The sequence below is a fragment of the Lactuca virosa genome, chromosome 8 (assembly GCF_052849685.1).
Source record: "Lactuca virosa cultivar CGN04683 chromosome 8, Lactuca_virosa_CGN04683_v6, whole genome shotgun sequence".
Classification (NCBI taxonomy): domain Eukaryota; kingdom Viridiplantae; phylum Streptophyta; class Magnoliopsida; order Asterales; family Asteraceae; genus Lactuca; species Lactuca virosa.
Window position 1 is genome coordinate 329,097,427 of NC_136433.1, and position 16,309 is coordinate 329,113,735.

Genomic DNA, 16,309 nt, shown 5'->3' on the forward strand with positions numbered 1-16,309 from the left:
TGATGTATTTCTCGATCCTGTATTTCCATTCCGGGAACCCTTCTGCAGATAACAATCGTGGAATGCGAGTGGTTGTTCCCATGATGGAATCCAATTCATGATGAAGTGCTTGACCTTGAGAATCCATTTTTTTAATTGAAAATGACTTGAAAAAAATAAACCAAAATGTAAACAAACAGTTTGCGGTCACGCGATTACGACCGTAAACAAGAGTTTACGGTCAACGTTTACGGTTGAGTTTACGGTTGGAAGTTCACGGTTGAGTGGAGTTTACGGTTGAGGAGAGTTTACGGTTGAGTTCACGGTTAATGGGAGTTTACGGTTAAGGGGAGTTTACGGTCAATGAAGATTGCCTGTTTACGGTTAATGAAGATTGTCTGTTTATGGTTAATGAAGATTGCCTGTTTACGGTCGTGAATAGAAGTTTACGGCCGTAAACCCTTGACCGTAAATGCCCAGATCTTGATGAAAACACGAATTTTAAGCAGATCTGATCCCCTTTTGCTACGAAAACACCAAATCCAGTCTCGAACAGTGATGAAACTAAGCTCCTTTGACCGGAAACGAGATTGAAAGATGATTTGACACCGGGTTTGCTCTGATACCAATTGTAAGGTCCTATAAACAGGATCTTAACCAGTGATCAAACAATCTAACAATCAAATAAGATGAGAATTGAGTAGAAGAAGAATGAACCAAAGCTTGCACACGTTTATTTCAGAAAACGTCTAGTACAACTTGGACAATGACCGTAAACTCAGTGGATCGTCAACAACAACTAACAGACTCAGACACACCATATATATAAGGGAAAAGACTTGGCCGTAAACAGGTTTACGGCCGTAAACCTGTTTACGACCGTAAACACACTCTGGCCGTAAACACACCAAACTACTTCTATTACAAGACCCAAAGCACAATAAGACCTATACATCCAAAAGCCTAGCCCAAACCACAACTTAGACCTTTCAGTTCACAATATGAATCTGAATAGGTTCACAGTGTGAATCATAATTAAAATAACATTTTTTTTATTAACATGAATATGAATCTATGTTTAAAACATACAAAAAGTATGAATTTTGATATATTTATTAATTTTTCTATAAAAAAAATAGACATTAACTTTTCAACAAAGAAAATGAAGTGAGTTATTTTCGAAAAAAAATCGTTTTTTATATATCATCATGGATCTCTATGGAAAGAGCACGAAAAATCGTGAACAACGGTATATTCGGTTTTTTTTTTCGATAAAAAACATGGCCAAAAAAAAATTTTAAACGAAAAAAAGGAAGTGGGTTTTGTTATAATCTGGTGCATGTGCATCCATCGTAAAAGTCTACAACACTTCCTTTTGCCGTTGATCGCTTTAAATTTCGACGTTTTGAATTGGTTCATTGGTTCATTGATTAATAATGGTTCTCTATTGAACTTTTCCATATATATATATATATATATATATATATATATATATATATATATATATATATATATATATATATATATATATATATATATATATATATATATATATATATATATATATATATATATATGTCCAACATAGGGTATTGCGATCTTGTTATGTGTGATTGTATAACTTTCAACAAGATATAGTTCTCGGTTGAATCTTTAAATATTGTTCAAAATCAGAATGTTTGCATAATTTAAATATTAGTATTAAGTTTTATCTATTTTTCAATAAACATGTTTGAAATATATGTATGTGATTGTCATTAAAATAAAAACGAAATGACTAAGATATGCTTAAATTGTATATTATCTATATGCCCTTATTTAAGTAATTAAGCAACGATCACATATTGGGGGAAATGTTGTAAATATTTGTATATATTTATCTGCCCTTATTTTACCAACCGCTATATAGGGGAAATGATGAAAAATATTCTATTTATGCGATTGTCATTGAAATAATATGAAATAACTCTAAAAATGTGAAACACATATTTTCAATAAATAAGTAAAAAAAAAAGGCTAAGTCTGTAAAAATGCCATAAAAATGTCATGTTGATTGAAATTATATATACAATTAATTCATAACATTCTTATCTATAGTGATTTTTTAGCCGAGGTAATTTTTGTCGATTGCGTTTTTACTTTTTATCGGCTTCCTTTGAGTTTTTACGGTTTCGCTTTCAACCTGGTATTAGCTGGAAAATTGTGGGTCGTCGGAGGTTTAGCTAGGAGTGGTCGGTGATACGTGTTCCTCTTCCATGCTTCCTCATCTGGTCACCGCCTCCGCCATCCTATTACCTTACACCGCTTCAAAAATGGTTGCTTACAACAACCCTAATGGAGTTGTCGGTTGCCTAGTTTTTGTCATTATTTCTACAAGGAAGCAACAACACACACCAGTGCTATTGTTGGTGATGGTGCGACGACGTTGGTTGCGGTCGTGGCTGAAGTTAATCTTCAACCGATCGATTTACCCCCACCCCCTGCATGTTTAGTCCACCGCTGTAACAACCCAAATTTTCAAATAAAATTTTTCACTTAAATAATAACCATGTTCCTTAATTGTAAATTCAAACCACATAGTATTTTTCAAAAATACATTACATCGATTAAATTATTCAAAAGATCAGAGTATCCATAACAAAACGCTGTAGAGTGCGTGTTGCGCCATCATGTCGGGCCCTTGCCCTTAGATCCCGAGGTACCTGAAACAACTAACATACTATAAGCTAATGTTTAGTGAGTTCCCTATACATACCACACATGCAATCACATAAGTCCACATACGCCATGCATACAACAACATATAAGGATGCCTTGGAAACCCTCCTTGGTCTTACTCCGAATGCCATGGGAACCCCTACAGAGTCTTAGCCAACTGCTATGGGAACCCCTACATGGTCTTGACCAACTGCCATGGGAACCCCCACATGGTTTTTACATGAATACATATCACATAGATAGCACATCCACAAATAACCACTACAGCTAAATAATATGGGTCGGCCTTGGTGCCTTCGACCCATTGATATGGTGAGGAAACTCACCTCAAATACTGACAGTAGCTGAAAAGGCCCTGGCTCCAAGTATCAGCTCCACTCAATCCCTAAACATAAGCAACTCCTTAGATTCAACACAATACTTCAAACCCTAAGAGTCACCCTTGGTCAAAGTCAAAGTCAAAGTCAACGCTCCGAGTTGACCCAACTCGTCGAGATCCCCTCAAAGGCAGAATCACGATATCGTGATCCAGCTCGTCGAGTTTCCCTACAACGCGTCGAGTTCCCTCCCCCCCCCCCTTTCCAACAAAATCGTGACAACCCCAAACCAACTCGCGGAGTTCCCCTACGAACTCGTCGAGTTCTCTAGTCTGCCAACCCACTTAATGCATTAAGCCATTTTTCTTGAATCCAAGGACTCCAAACCTCAGATCCCTTCCATAATGTTGTCTAGAAGGGTAAAGTTTCCAACTTTACCCATAAGAACCAACCATAACGCTTAAAACCCAAACCCTAGTTCTTTAAAGAGGGTCTTGACCCATTAAGCCCCTAAACTCCCACTACAACGTTCCAAAATACAGATCTGATGTCCCAAGGTGGGCAAATCACGTAAATTTTCCAACTTTACGTCCATGCATGCTAGAAACACCCTCTAAGGTTCATTTTTGGCTTCATAATGGACATATTGCATGAATGGTACATGGAGGCCATTAAAGTTTGCAACTTTAAGCCTCAAGAGGTCATGTAGAGATCATATCTACTCCATCAACCCCTGGAAACCTCTTATCTTTGGACAACTCAACCAAAGTCCCAAAACTCAAGCTAAACTTCAAGAAAAGAGATCTAATAAACTACATGCCAAGGTGACGACTTTATACCTCAAAGATGTAGCCTCTGGTGAAGAGTTTCTGGATCTAGAGTCACTCCTCCAATCTAGGTGCTTCACTCTTCAAGACGCCTTTTAAGAACCACCAACAAACACTATTAAACTCATACTACTCAATATACAAGAGGAAAATGATTCAAGGGATTTCTCTGGGCAAGGGAGGCTGGTAAGGAGGTCAGCCAAAGAAGTTAGGTCCTTTATATTGGGTGCAACACCCAAAATTAGGGTTTTCTCTTCCTGTGGCAACTCGACGATTTGGGACACCCCAACTCGTCGAGTTGGGTCATTAAAATACGCGGCTGGGGAAACCTCTACATGAAGAGTTAGAGCCTCCCAACTCATCGATTTCCATTCAAGACTTGAAAAATAATAAGATTTATTTCATACCTAGACCAAGCATTATAAATCTCCCTCACTTGAACTAGACTTCGTCCTTGAAGTCTGCTGATGCAAAAAGGTCTGGATAAAGCTTCCTCATTTCATCCTCCGGCTCCCAGGTCCATTCGGAGCCTCTTCGACATTGCACCTTAACTAGCCTCACTTCTTTGTTCCGTAGGGCTTTTGTTTTCCTGTTCAGAACTGCTATAGGTTTCTCCACATAATTCAGGCTCTCATCAATCTGAATATCGTCCAAGGAAATGACTACAGACTCATCAGCGACACACTTCCGAAGCTGAGACAAGTGGAAGGTGTTGGGGATCTGGTTAAGTTCGACCGGTAGATCCAATCGATAGGCCACCTTGCCAACTTGGGCAGAAATCATGAACGGGCCAGTAAATCAGGGCCCCAACTTGCCCATTTTCCAAAACCTAATGACACCCTTCCATGGTGACACTTTCAGCAAAATGAAATCTCCCACCTGAAACTCAAGATCCGAGCGACATTGGTCAGCATAGCTTTTCTGATGGTTCTGCGCGACCCGCAGCCTGTCGCGCTCCTCCTGGATCAACTCAGTAATGTTAAGCACCACCTCGGTGCTTCCCATGACTCGATGCCCAACCTCACCCCAACAAACTGGAGTCCTACATCTCCGACCATACATCATCTCAAACGGGGGTCGGTCAATACTAGCATGATAACTGTTGTTGTATGAGAACTCTGCTAGTGGAAGGTAAGTATCCCAGCTCCCTCCGAAATCCAATACGCAAGCCCGAAGCATATCCACAAGCGTCTGAATCGTCCGCTCATTCTGACCATAGGTCTGAGGGTGGTAAGTGGTGTTGAAATGCAACTGTGTGCCTAATTCCTCATGGAACTTCCTCCAGAACCTGGAGGTGAATCGAACATCGCGATCCGAGACCACAGATATCGGCACTTCGTGCCTGACCACCACCTCACGCACATAGATATTTGCTAACTTCTCAGCAGAGATACTCTCGGGAATTGGAATAAAATGGGCACTCTTCATCAATCTGTCCACAATGACCCAAATGGAATCCACATCCCTCGTCGTCCTCGGCAACTTCGTGATAAAATCCATAGTGAACTCTTACCATTTCCACATGGGAATGGGTAGCAGCTGAACCTTGCCGTGAGGCCTCTGATGTTCGACTTTGACCTTCCTGCAGGTCAAGCACCGCTCCACAAACCATGCGACCTCCTGCTTCATGCAGGGCCACCAGTAACTCAACCTCAAATCTCTGTACATTTTTGTGGCTCCCGGATGAATAGAAAACTTGTACTTGTATGCCTCCTCCAATATCTTTTGCATCACTCCCCCAGATACCGGTACCCAAACTCTGCCACACTGAGTCAACAAACCCCGACTATCTCGAACAAAAACCAGAATTTGACCCAGACTCCGCTCAACCTTCCATTTTTCTCACTTCAAACCCTCCACTTGAGCCTCCTTAATCATATCCAACAGAGGGGAAATCATCGTCATCCTCAAAAAAACATTTCCAATCGGAGCACCTGCCGCCTTGCGGCTTAAGGCATCGGCCACCACGTTGGCCTTCCCGAGGTGGTACAAAATCTCGCAATCATAATCTTTCAGTACATCCAACCACCTCCTCTGCCGCATATTCAGGTTCTGCTGATCCATCAAATGCTTCAAACTTTTGTGGTCAGTGAAAATGGTGCATCGAACCCCATATAAATAGTGCCTCCAAATCTTGAGGGCAAACACCACTGCCCCCAATTCCAAGTCATGAGTGGGGTAATTCGCCTCATGAGGCTTCAACTGCCTTGAAGCATAAGCAATTACATGCCCCCTCTGCATTAGAACCGCTCTTAATCCCAAAATAGAAGCATCACAATACACAACAAAGTCATCCAATCCCTCAGGTAGTGCTAGAATCAGGGCCTCACATAATTTCTGCCTCAAGGTATCGAATGTCGTCTGCTGATCTGGACCCCACCGAAAGGTCACACTTTTCTTGGTCAAACGGGTCAAGGCTATGGCGATCTTGGAGAAATCCTGGATAAATCTCTGATAGTACCACGCAAGACCCAAGAAACTCCGGATCTCGGATGCGTTCTTCGGAACCTCCCAACGCATCACCTCCTCGTTTTTTGCTGGATCAACCAAAATACCCTCCTGATTGATGATGTACCCCAAAAACTTCACCTCTCGTAACCGAAAATCGCATTTGGAGAATTTGGCATAGAACCTCTCCATCATCAAAGTCTCCAACACCTCCCCCAAATGCTTCTCGTGCTGCTCCTTGGTCTTAGAATAGACCGATATATCATCAATGAAGACAATCATAGAACGATCCAACATCGGTCTACAAACCCGGTTCATGAGATCCATAAATGTTGTTGGAGCATTGGTGAGCCCGAATGGCATCACCACGAACTCATAATGACCATAGCGAGTCCTGAAAGACGTCTTTGGTATATCCTCATCTGATGATACCCTGACCGAAGATCAATCTTGGAGAACCAAGATGCACCCAGAAGTTGATCGAACAGATCATCAATCCTCGGAAGCAGATAACGGTTCTTCACTGTTAGCTTGTTCAGCTCCCGATACTCAATACACATCCTGTGTGACCCATCCTTCTTCTTCACAAACAGGATCGGTGCTCCCCACGGAGAACTGCTCGGACGAATGAATCTCGGGTCCAGCAGCTCCTGAACCTGTGTGGACAGCTCCTGCATCTCAGGCGGAGCTAGACGATACGGTGCATTGGCTATCGGAGCTGTACCAGGCACTAAATCGATACGGAACTCCACTTTCCTCTTAGGAGGCACCCCATGCAACTCCTCAGGAAATACATCCTGAAAATCTTGCACAACCGGTACGCTGCTCAAATCTGACATGGCCTCCACTCTCGTATCAGAAACATATGCTAAAAATCCCAAGCAACCCTACTAGAGAAGCCTCCTAGCTCTCGCATCCGAACAGAGGGTTGGCCTATGCGAAGCTCCCCCCCCCCCCCCCGAATAATCAGTTCTCCCCCACTTGGGGTTCGAATCCTCACTAGTCGGTGCTCGCAGTCTATCATAGCCCCGTTGGAGCCCAACCAATCCATCCCAATGATCACCTTCAGCCCTCGTAACGGTATGGGAACCAAATCGACAAGGAACCTCTCCCCGAACACATTCAGAACACTATCTCAATATACCCTCGCAACACTCACGGTGCGGTCATCTGTAATCTCCACCTCGAGTGGGGAATCCAAAGTCCCCGGAGCGTCCCAAAACTTCTTGCTGAGCACAAGAGACACAAACGATCGGGTAGCCCCCGAATCAAAGAGAACATGAGCCGACAAACCATTGACCAAAAAGGTCCCTACACCATATCATAATTGCATATGCAAAATAATAAAATGAATAAGACAAGAAATAGATCACATACCAGTCACGACGTCTGGCGCTGCTCTGGCCTCTTCCGTGGTCAACTGAAATGCACGGCTCTTCACCGCAGGAGTCTCCGCCTTAATCGGGCGGCCATCGGTGATCCTCATTGTGGTGGGAGCGGGCGCCACCACTTCTCCTCCTCCTCCCTGCAACCTCGGACAATCGGCCTTTTTATGACCGGTCTGGTTGCAGTGGAAACAAATCAAGCCCTTCTTGGGGCAATCCCTGCTCACGTGGCCCGACTGTCCACAGGTATAGCATACTAGACCTGTCACTTGACAAGCCCAACTGTACGACCTCCCGCACTTGGCACATCGGCCACGGCCCGACTGGCCCCTGCTGGAATGATCGGAGGTCTTAGGCTTTTTAGCCTGACCCACTGCCGCCTGAACCTGCTTCGGCTTCTGCTTCGTGCGGAGCTCTATCTCAATCTCCCATTCTCGGGCCTTCTCTACCATCTCATTTAGGGTCTTGCACCCTGAAAAGCTCACGAACTCTCGAATGTTATCTCTCAGCATGGAATAATATATGGTCTTCTTCATCTCCTCGTCTGCAGCTAGGGATGCAAACGGGTGCAGATATTAGCGGGGACTATAATACCCGCCCCCGCGCCCAAACTCCGATTCTAACAACCATCCTCGCCTCCGACCCGCCTAATCCCCGACGGGTTCGGGTAATAAGATCCCCATCGGATACCGGCAACCCGATGGATACCCGTTTAGTAAAAAAAATTCAAATAATCATTGTTGATCTTAGACTCTTCTTAAGCTAAGTTTTTTTTTATTTTAAGATATTAAAATGAAAACGACAATCATCGAGTTAGGACTCATGTTCTTTTCTAAAAATATCATTGGTCTTCGATAATTCTTAGCAGTCAATAATCATCTTCACGCTTACACAAATAAAGAATTACACAAAAATCAAGCCATTTAGATAGCATAATTTAGATGATTATCGATTATACATATACATAGAAAAGTTTCAAATTATACAAATTAAACAATTCAGCCATACTCGATTTTATAGAAATTTAGAAATTAAGCAGACATACTCGATTATACATACACACACAATTATACAAACTTCCGTAACTTAATCCCTTCAAAAGAAATTTGATTAAGATGAAATAACGATTCATACATACTTTATTATCATGTTAAGAAACTTTCGATTATCATTTACATTACACAAGGAAATCGAATGCAGAAAAATCGAGTATCTTGCACTTGCGACGACAGTAATCGAGAGTTGAATAATTGAACCACTTGATTGCTTGAAAGCTATAAAACATATGATGTACTGATGTTGGCGACTAGCGAGAGTGGAGAAAACGTAAGAGTGAAAAGATGAGATTTAAATTTAATGTTGGAGTATGAATGTATGAAGAACGAAGAAGAATTGAAGAGTCTAAAAGACGGTGATTGGTGAGGCTTTAAGAGTGTGGAGCTTTGGAATAGTAAAAGATGGTGTCTACAATTTTCAAAGAGTCTAAGGCTTTAAGCATATAGAAATTAATGTGATTTAATATTTTCAAGTGAAATTATATATATGTATATATATATATATATATATATATATATATATATATATATATATATATATTCGGGTCTTAAACGGGTGGATAGTACCATACCCATCTCCGCCCCGTCCCCGCTTTGGGTATGGAATTTCATCCCCGTCCCCGCCCCGTTAGGGTCGGGTACTCGCGGATACCCAAATCCGCGGGTAAAATTTACATCACTATCTGCAGCGTACTGTGGAACCAATAATGCTCGCTCCCGAAACTTGGCGGCGATCTCCGCTACAGTCTCGGTGGTCTGCTGCAAGTCCTGGAACTCCCTCACTAACCGATGCACCTCAATAGACGGTGTGAACTCCAAATCGAACCTCCGTACAAACTCTGTCCACGTCATCTCGGCCACACCTGCTGACCCTACCTCACGGGTAACCTCTTCCCACCAATCCCTGGCTCGGTCCCTCAACATACAAGATGCGAACCCCACATTTGCCGTTTCGGGGAAAAAGCTCATGCGATGGGCATTCTCCATGTCTACCACCCAACGTCGACTCGTGATGGGGTCCCTGACCCCAAAGAACTCGAGCGCCCCACACACCTTGAACTCCCGGAACGAGGGAGCTCTGGCCCCAACCTGGCCTGTAGCAATCTCGGCTCGAAAAGACCTGAGCCGATCCTCAATGATCTCCATAATACCCTCCTTGACGGTCCCGAAAATCACCGGGGTAGCGTCAAGAATGCCACAAGTCACCTCGGCTGCGATAAGATCGCGCAGCCTCTCATCATGGGCTCTGCATCGGAGCCTGACCCAGATCACGATCTTGATCCTGAACCTCGAGTGATCAACACCATCCTCAACTGAGAATACCACAAAACAGAATGATAAGGATATTCGAAAAAGGAATCCCTCGTCCTCACCGGTTTCCTTAGAGCTTTCAGGTCTAACATTGGTTCAGGTACAAGTCATGTGCTTTCAGTAGTACGGGCCCAATACTACCTTCCACACCTACCTGTACCTTCCCCAAGGCTCTACCTAAAAACTCTAATTCACCCTCAAACAATAGCATGACCCACAGAATACCGCATAACTCGCATCCTAGGCTATCCTAAGATTTCCTCCATCTCCATCAATCAGAACTCAAATAAATCATAGTAGGTTGCCCCATGCATGCAAGTTATACACAAATAGAATCACATAGACCTTCAAATAAGCTTCTACCCTAGACCACAATCCAGACAAGGAACAGTAATAAGGCAGAATTCATCATTCTAGGGCTATGCAACCCTAAACGTATACAACTTTGAAAGCATACATATAGCAATTATATCCAATTATCAATTTCCAAATATAATTATAGCATGGCTAACATATTAGGGAAACACTTACTTGAGCTCGGTCGATTACACGCATTGCACTCTCCCTTTTCCTTATAAACAAATCAGTTTCAAAAAGTTTTGAACTTTTGATTTTTGAGAAAAAAACAATTTTACCATTCCCTCGGTTTGAATTCTGACACACCAGAGAGTGTGCCCGAATCCCTCAAACCAAGGCTCTGATACATATTTGTAACAGCCCAATTTTTCAAATAAAAATTTCATTTAAATAATAACCACGTTCCTTAATTGTAAATTCAAACCATAAAGTATTTTTCAAAAATACATTACATCGATTAAATTATTCAAAAGATTAGAGTATCCATAACAAAACGCTGGAGGGTGCGTGCTGCGCCATCATGTCGGGCCCTTGCCCTTAGATCCCGAGGTACCTAAAACAACCAACAAGTTGTAAGCTAATGCTTAGTGGGTTCCTTATAAACACCACACATGCAACCACATAATTCCACATATTCCATGCATACAACAACATATAAGGATGCCATGGAAACCCTCATTGGTCTTACTCCGAATTCCATGGGAACCCCCACATGGTCTTTGCCAACTGCCATGGGAACCCCCACATGGTCTTGAGCAACTTCCATGGGAACCCCTACATGGTCTTCACATGAATACATCACATAGATAGCACATCCACAAATAACCACTACAGCTAAATAATATGGGTCGGCCTTGGTGCCTTCGACCCATTGATATGCTGAGGAAATTCAACTCAAATACTGACAGTAGCTGAAAAGGTCCTGGCTCCAAGTATCAGCTCCACTCAATCCCTAAACATAAGCAACTCCTTAGATTCAACACAATACTTCAAACCCTAAGAGTCAACCTTGGTCAAATTCAAAGTCAAAGTCAACGCTCCGAGTTGACCCAACTCGTCAAGTTATCATTCAACTCGTCGAGTTCCCCTCAAAGGCAGAATCGCGATATCGTGATCTAGCTCGTTGATTTTCCCTAAAACTCGTCGAATTTCCCCCCTTTCCATCAAAATCGTGACAACCCCAAACCAACTCGCCGAGTTCCCCTACGAACTCATCGAGTTCTCCAGTCTACCAACCCACTTAATGCATTAAGCCATTTTTCTTGAATCCAAGGACTCCAAACCTCAGATCCCTTCCATAATGTTGTCTAGAAGGTTAAAGTTTCCAACTTTACCCTTAAGAACCAACCATAAGGCTTAAAACCCAAACCCCGGTTCTTTAAAGAGGGTCTTGACCCATTAAGCCCCTAAACTCCCACTACAACGTTCCAAAATACAGATATGATGTCAAAAGGTAGGCAAATCACATAAAGTTTTCAACTTTACGTCCATGCATGCTAGAAACACCCTCTAAGGTTCATTTTTGGCTTCATAATGAACATAATGCATGAATGGGACATGGAGGCCATTAAACTTTGCAACTTTAAGCCTCAAGAGGTCATGTAGAGGTCAGATCTACTCCATCAATCCCTGAAAACCTATTCTCTTTGGAAAACTCAACCAAAGTCCCAAAACTCAATCTAAACTTCAAGAAAATAGATCTAATAAACTACATGCCAATGTGACGACTTTATACCTCAAAGATGTAGCCTTTGGTGAAGAGTTTCTGGATCTAGAGTCACTCCTCCAAGCTAAGTGCTTCACTCTTCAAGACTCCTTTTAAGAACCACCAACAAACACTCTTAAACTCACACTACTCAATATACAAGAGGAAAACGATTTTAGGGTTTTCTCTGGGCAAAGGAGGCTGGTAAGGAGGTCAGCCAAAGAAGTTAGGTCCTTTATATAGGATGCAACACCCGAAATTAGGGTTTTCTCTTCCTGTGCCAACTCGTCGAGTTGGGACACCCCAACTCGTGACTCGTCGAGTTGGGTCATTAAAATATGTGGTTGGGGAAACCTCTACACGACGAGTTGGAGCCTCCCAACTCGTCGAGATCCATTCAAGACTTGAAAAATAATAAGATTTATTTCATACCTGGACCAAGCGTTACAACCGCTATAGGAGCTATTCAAGGGTTTGATTTGGCTAAGTGCTGCCTCTCATGGTCTCCGATTCAACCTCTAATGGTCTCCGATTTATCTGTAAATCGGAAAAACACGACAAGCAACAACCGTCATCCACCTTCATCATCATGGTCGCTTACTATCGTCCTAAACTACTAATTATCACCCACCATCTTTTTCACCCAACCATCGTCTCCACTTCCATAGGTCGATGTCTAATTTCAGTTCATTCTTATGTAGGTTTCGATGAATTTGATAGGGATTTCAGGGTCGACTTGCGAATTCCAGGTATATCACCCTTAATTTCGTCTTTGAAGTTGCTTAGACTTTGATTTTATTGTAACTTCCCTTCGGACTTCATCACTTTGATTTTACATTATATTAATCATAATCTAGAAACGGCGTTTCATATCTTGATTGATCCTCGATTAGTTACTTTTTCTAAAATTCGGATGCTAATATTTTTGTGGTATAGGTGAATATTGCACTATCAAATGGTACATGGCACCAAGCTACTGTTCCCAGTGGGGCATCCACCGGTAAGATTTATTTCTCCCATGACTTAAACTTTTTCTCACAATGATTTCCCTGAATCGATCTATGCCTATCTTTCTACTTTTGTCATATTTGGTTCAAAACTTTTTAAATATATGTAGCCTTTTTATTTCGTATATCAATGGTGTTGACAGTTGACATGCATGCATTTGATTTAATTTGCACGTAGCCAAGCAGGTATTTTGCTAGAATTTCAGATGTAATAATAACATATGCACATTAATTTTTGTCTTGTAAGCATCTATCAAACACTTGATCTAAGAGATTGAGGCTCGGACTACCTTGGAAAAGGTGTTTCCAAGGTAACCTAATACTTTGGAATGTAAATTGATGTTTTTTGTTTATTTTTTGACACTCTCTAATGTCTATTTAAACTAACTTTTACATTCTATGATTAGGCTGCTTCCAATGTGAGCACCATTATCGGCCCTGCTATTATAGGCAACGTTTGTTTCATCAATTCACTCTTTCCCCTCAATATCAATCTAAATATTACTATTTTAGTTGACATACATAATCTAAACATATATGTTCACATTACAGGACCCAACTGATCAAACTGGTATTTACAACTACATGGTTCAAGAACGATGGAACTAAGAACGAGTGGGGTTGGTGCAAGCAAAAGGTAAAGTATAGTCTCAACTTTCACATCTTAAATTTATTTATTTCTTTTTTCATTTATAAATGATCTACTTTATTGTATATAGCTTGGAGCAAATGTTATTCTACCGGTGTCTGTTGCACTCTACAAAGCATGAGGTAGAGCAAACTTGGTTGGGAGCAAGAACTTAGTTTTACCAGTACGTGCATTCAATGTCATCAATGGTGGATCACATGCTGGAAACAAGCTTGCTATGCAGGAATTCATGATTCTTCCAACTGGTGCTTCAAGTTTTAAGGAAGCCATGAAAATGGGTGTTGAAGTATACCATAACTAATCTTTACTTATGTTCATACTCACACTCACAGTCTGTTATTAAGAAGAAATATGGTCAAGATGCAACAAATGTTGGCGATGCTGGTGGATATGCTCCTAATATTCATGAAAACAAAGAAGGACTTGAGTTGCTTAAAACAACCATTGGTCAAGCTGGTTACACTAGAAAAGTTATGATTGGAATGGATGTTTCTACATCTATATTCTATGGAAAAGACAAAACTTATGATCTCAACTTCAAAGAAGAGGTAGCTTTTTGTATGACTAATTTTATTTAATATTCCAACACCACAAATACATTTTATTTTATTGATCATTTTAATTCATATGTGTGTATACAGAACAACAACGGGTCAAAAAATATTTCAGGAGTACAACTGAAGGATCTTTACAAATCGTTTGTGAGTGAATACCCAATTGTCTCCATTGAAGACCCTTTTGATCAAGATGATTGGAAGACATGCTAAGATAATTGCTGAATGTGGTGACGAAGTTCAGATTGTTGGGAGATGATCTTTTGGTCACTAACCCAATTCAATTTCAAGTTTTGTAATCATCATTTTTAAAAGATTTATTGGTCCACAGACCACCAAGGGGACCCGAAAGATTAGTATACCAGAACGACCAAATTTAATGTTTTTTTGGGGGTTTGGTGAAGGGCAAAGTCGTGATTTTTGAAAAAATAATAGTTGAGTAGTTAGATTTTAAGGGACCAAATTTGTAACCTTTTTTTCTAGGTTTGGTGGTGTAAAATCGTCATTTTATAATAATTAACAGCTAAGTAGTTTCATTTAACGATTCTAAAAAACTAGTATAATACCGCATGGACCAAATTTATGATTTAGTTTTAAAACTATGAAAAATCCTAATTTACCCTTCTTGGACATTGTGTTTACAGAGAGTTAAGAAGGCAGGGGAAGAGGGAGGAGTATGTTGGTCGTTTTCAAGAAAACAATGAATTGGTTTATATGTGACTGTATATGTTTGTGGCAAAACCTTCAAGTTTGGTAATGTTGCAAGTAGTAAAAAAAAAAAAAAAAAATATTGACCCGTCCCTTTCAATTCTCAAGTTGAAATTGGCATTATTAGCCAAAATAAATTAAATTTCATCTTTGGAATTTGCGAATATCAATTAATTACACAAAACTTAGTTTAAAATTTTTTATAATGTTAGTTATAGTTTTATGGTATGAAGTAGTAAACGTGGTTTGCTCTTCAAATGCTAATATGAAATCAAGAATTACCAAATTAACCCTCATTATGTGAATTAACCATGATGATGTGCAAGTTTTAAGAGTTGCAGATTAGTTAGTAAAAAAATATTCTACATATCACAGTTGAAGATTTTGTTGATGATTATGATGGGGGATAGGCAATTACAAGGGAGATGTCACATTTTGAAGGTGAAGCTGTAATTGCAAATTTGGTTAAAGACCGGACAAAATTGAGACTAGACAGGTTGGTCTGAGTATTACTTACATCTAAAATAATGTTGTTAACTTGATAAAAAAAATGTTAAATATATAAAAGGGTAAAATCATCGTTTTCAAAAATCGACATGAAAAACTTTTCTAGAGAAAAACTTTGGGTTTGAGATAAAAAAAATTATATATGACAGAAGTTTACTCTTAAGAAAAAAGTTGAAAATATGATGCTTAAATTTAGAAAATAGAAGTAGGACGCTGATCGAGTAAGCTGATTTTTTGTGATTTTGCTCGCGATTTTAGACAGGTTTTATGTATATGGGTGTATATGTGTATGGGTGTACATGTGTTTCTTTTAAGTAGGACTCATGTTAGCAAACTGAATGGTAAAATATTAACCCATCCACAGTGCTTTTTACCTCCTTCAGGCATTAACTTTACTCTCAAAAGGGGAAGGTATTACATATTCAAATAGTTAATTTCATGCATACCCTCTTATTTTATTTTTATTTTTGTGGCTTCATGATGTATATGTAGGTTGTACGGATATCTCTTTTCTGATCTCATTTTTATTTGTTTTCATAATACATAATGCAAAGAAAGAAATAGGAGGCTGAGGAGAGGCGCTTGAGGCAGAGAAAAGCAAATCAAGAGTTCACAAAGATGTTAAAAGTATGTTGGTTGTATTGTTTTAATCTTCCTTAGAAATATGCAATCCATTGTCTTTGTAAACTTCTCTTTTTTTGTTTTAAATGATGAAATTTTATGTACCGACGTTCGTAATATGAACAATCATCTTCTTAGTACCTTATGTACACACACTTAGT

At 40.4% G+C, this 16,309-nt stretch overlaps 1 pseudogene; it reads left to right on the forward strand.

Annotated features, from left to right (window-relative positions):
* Positions 1 to 12,601: 12,601 nt before the first annotated feature.
* LOC145131785 (enolase-like) lies at positions 12,602 to 16,099 on the forward strand (annotated as a pseudogene).
* Positions 16,100 to 16,309: the final 210 nt, after the last annotated feature.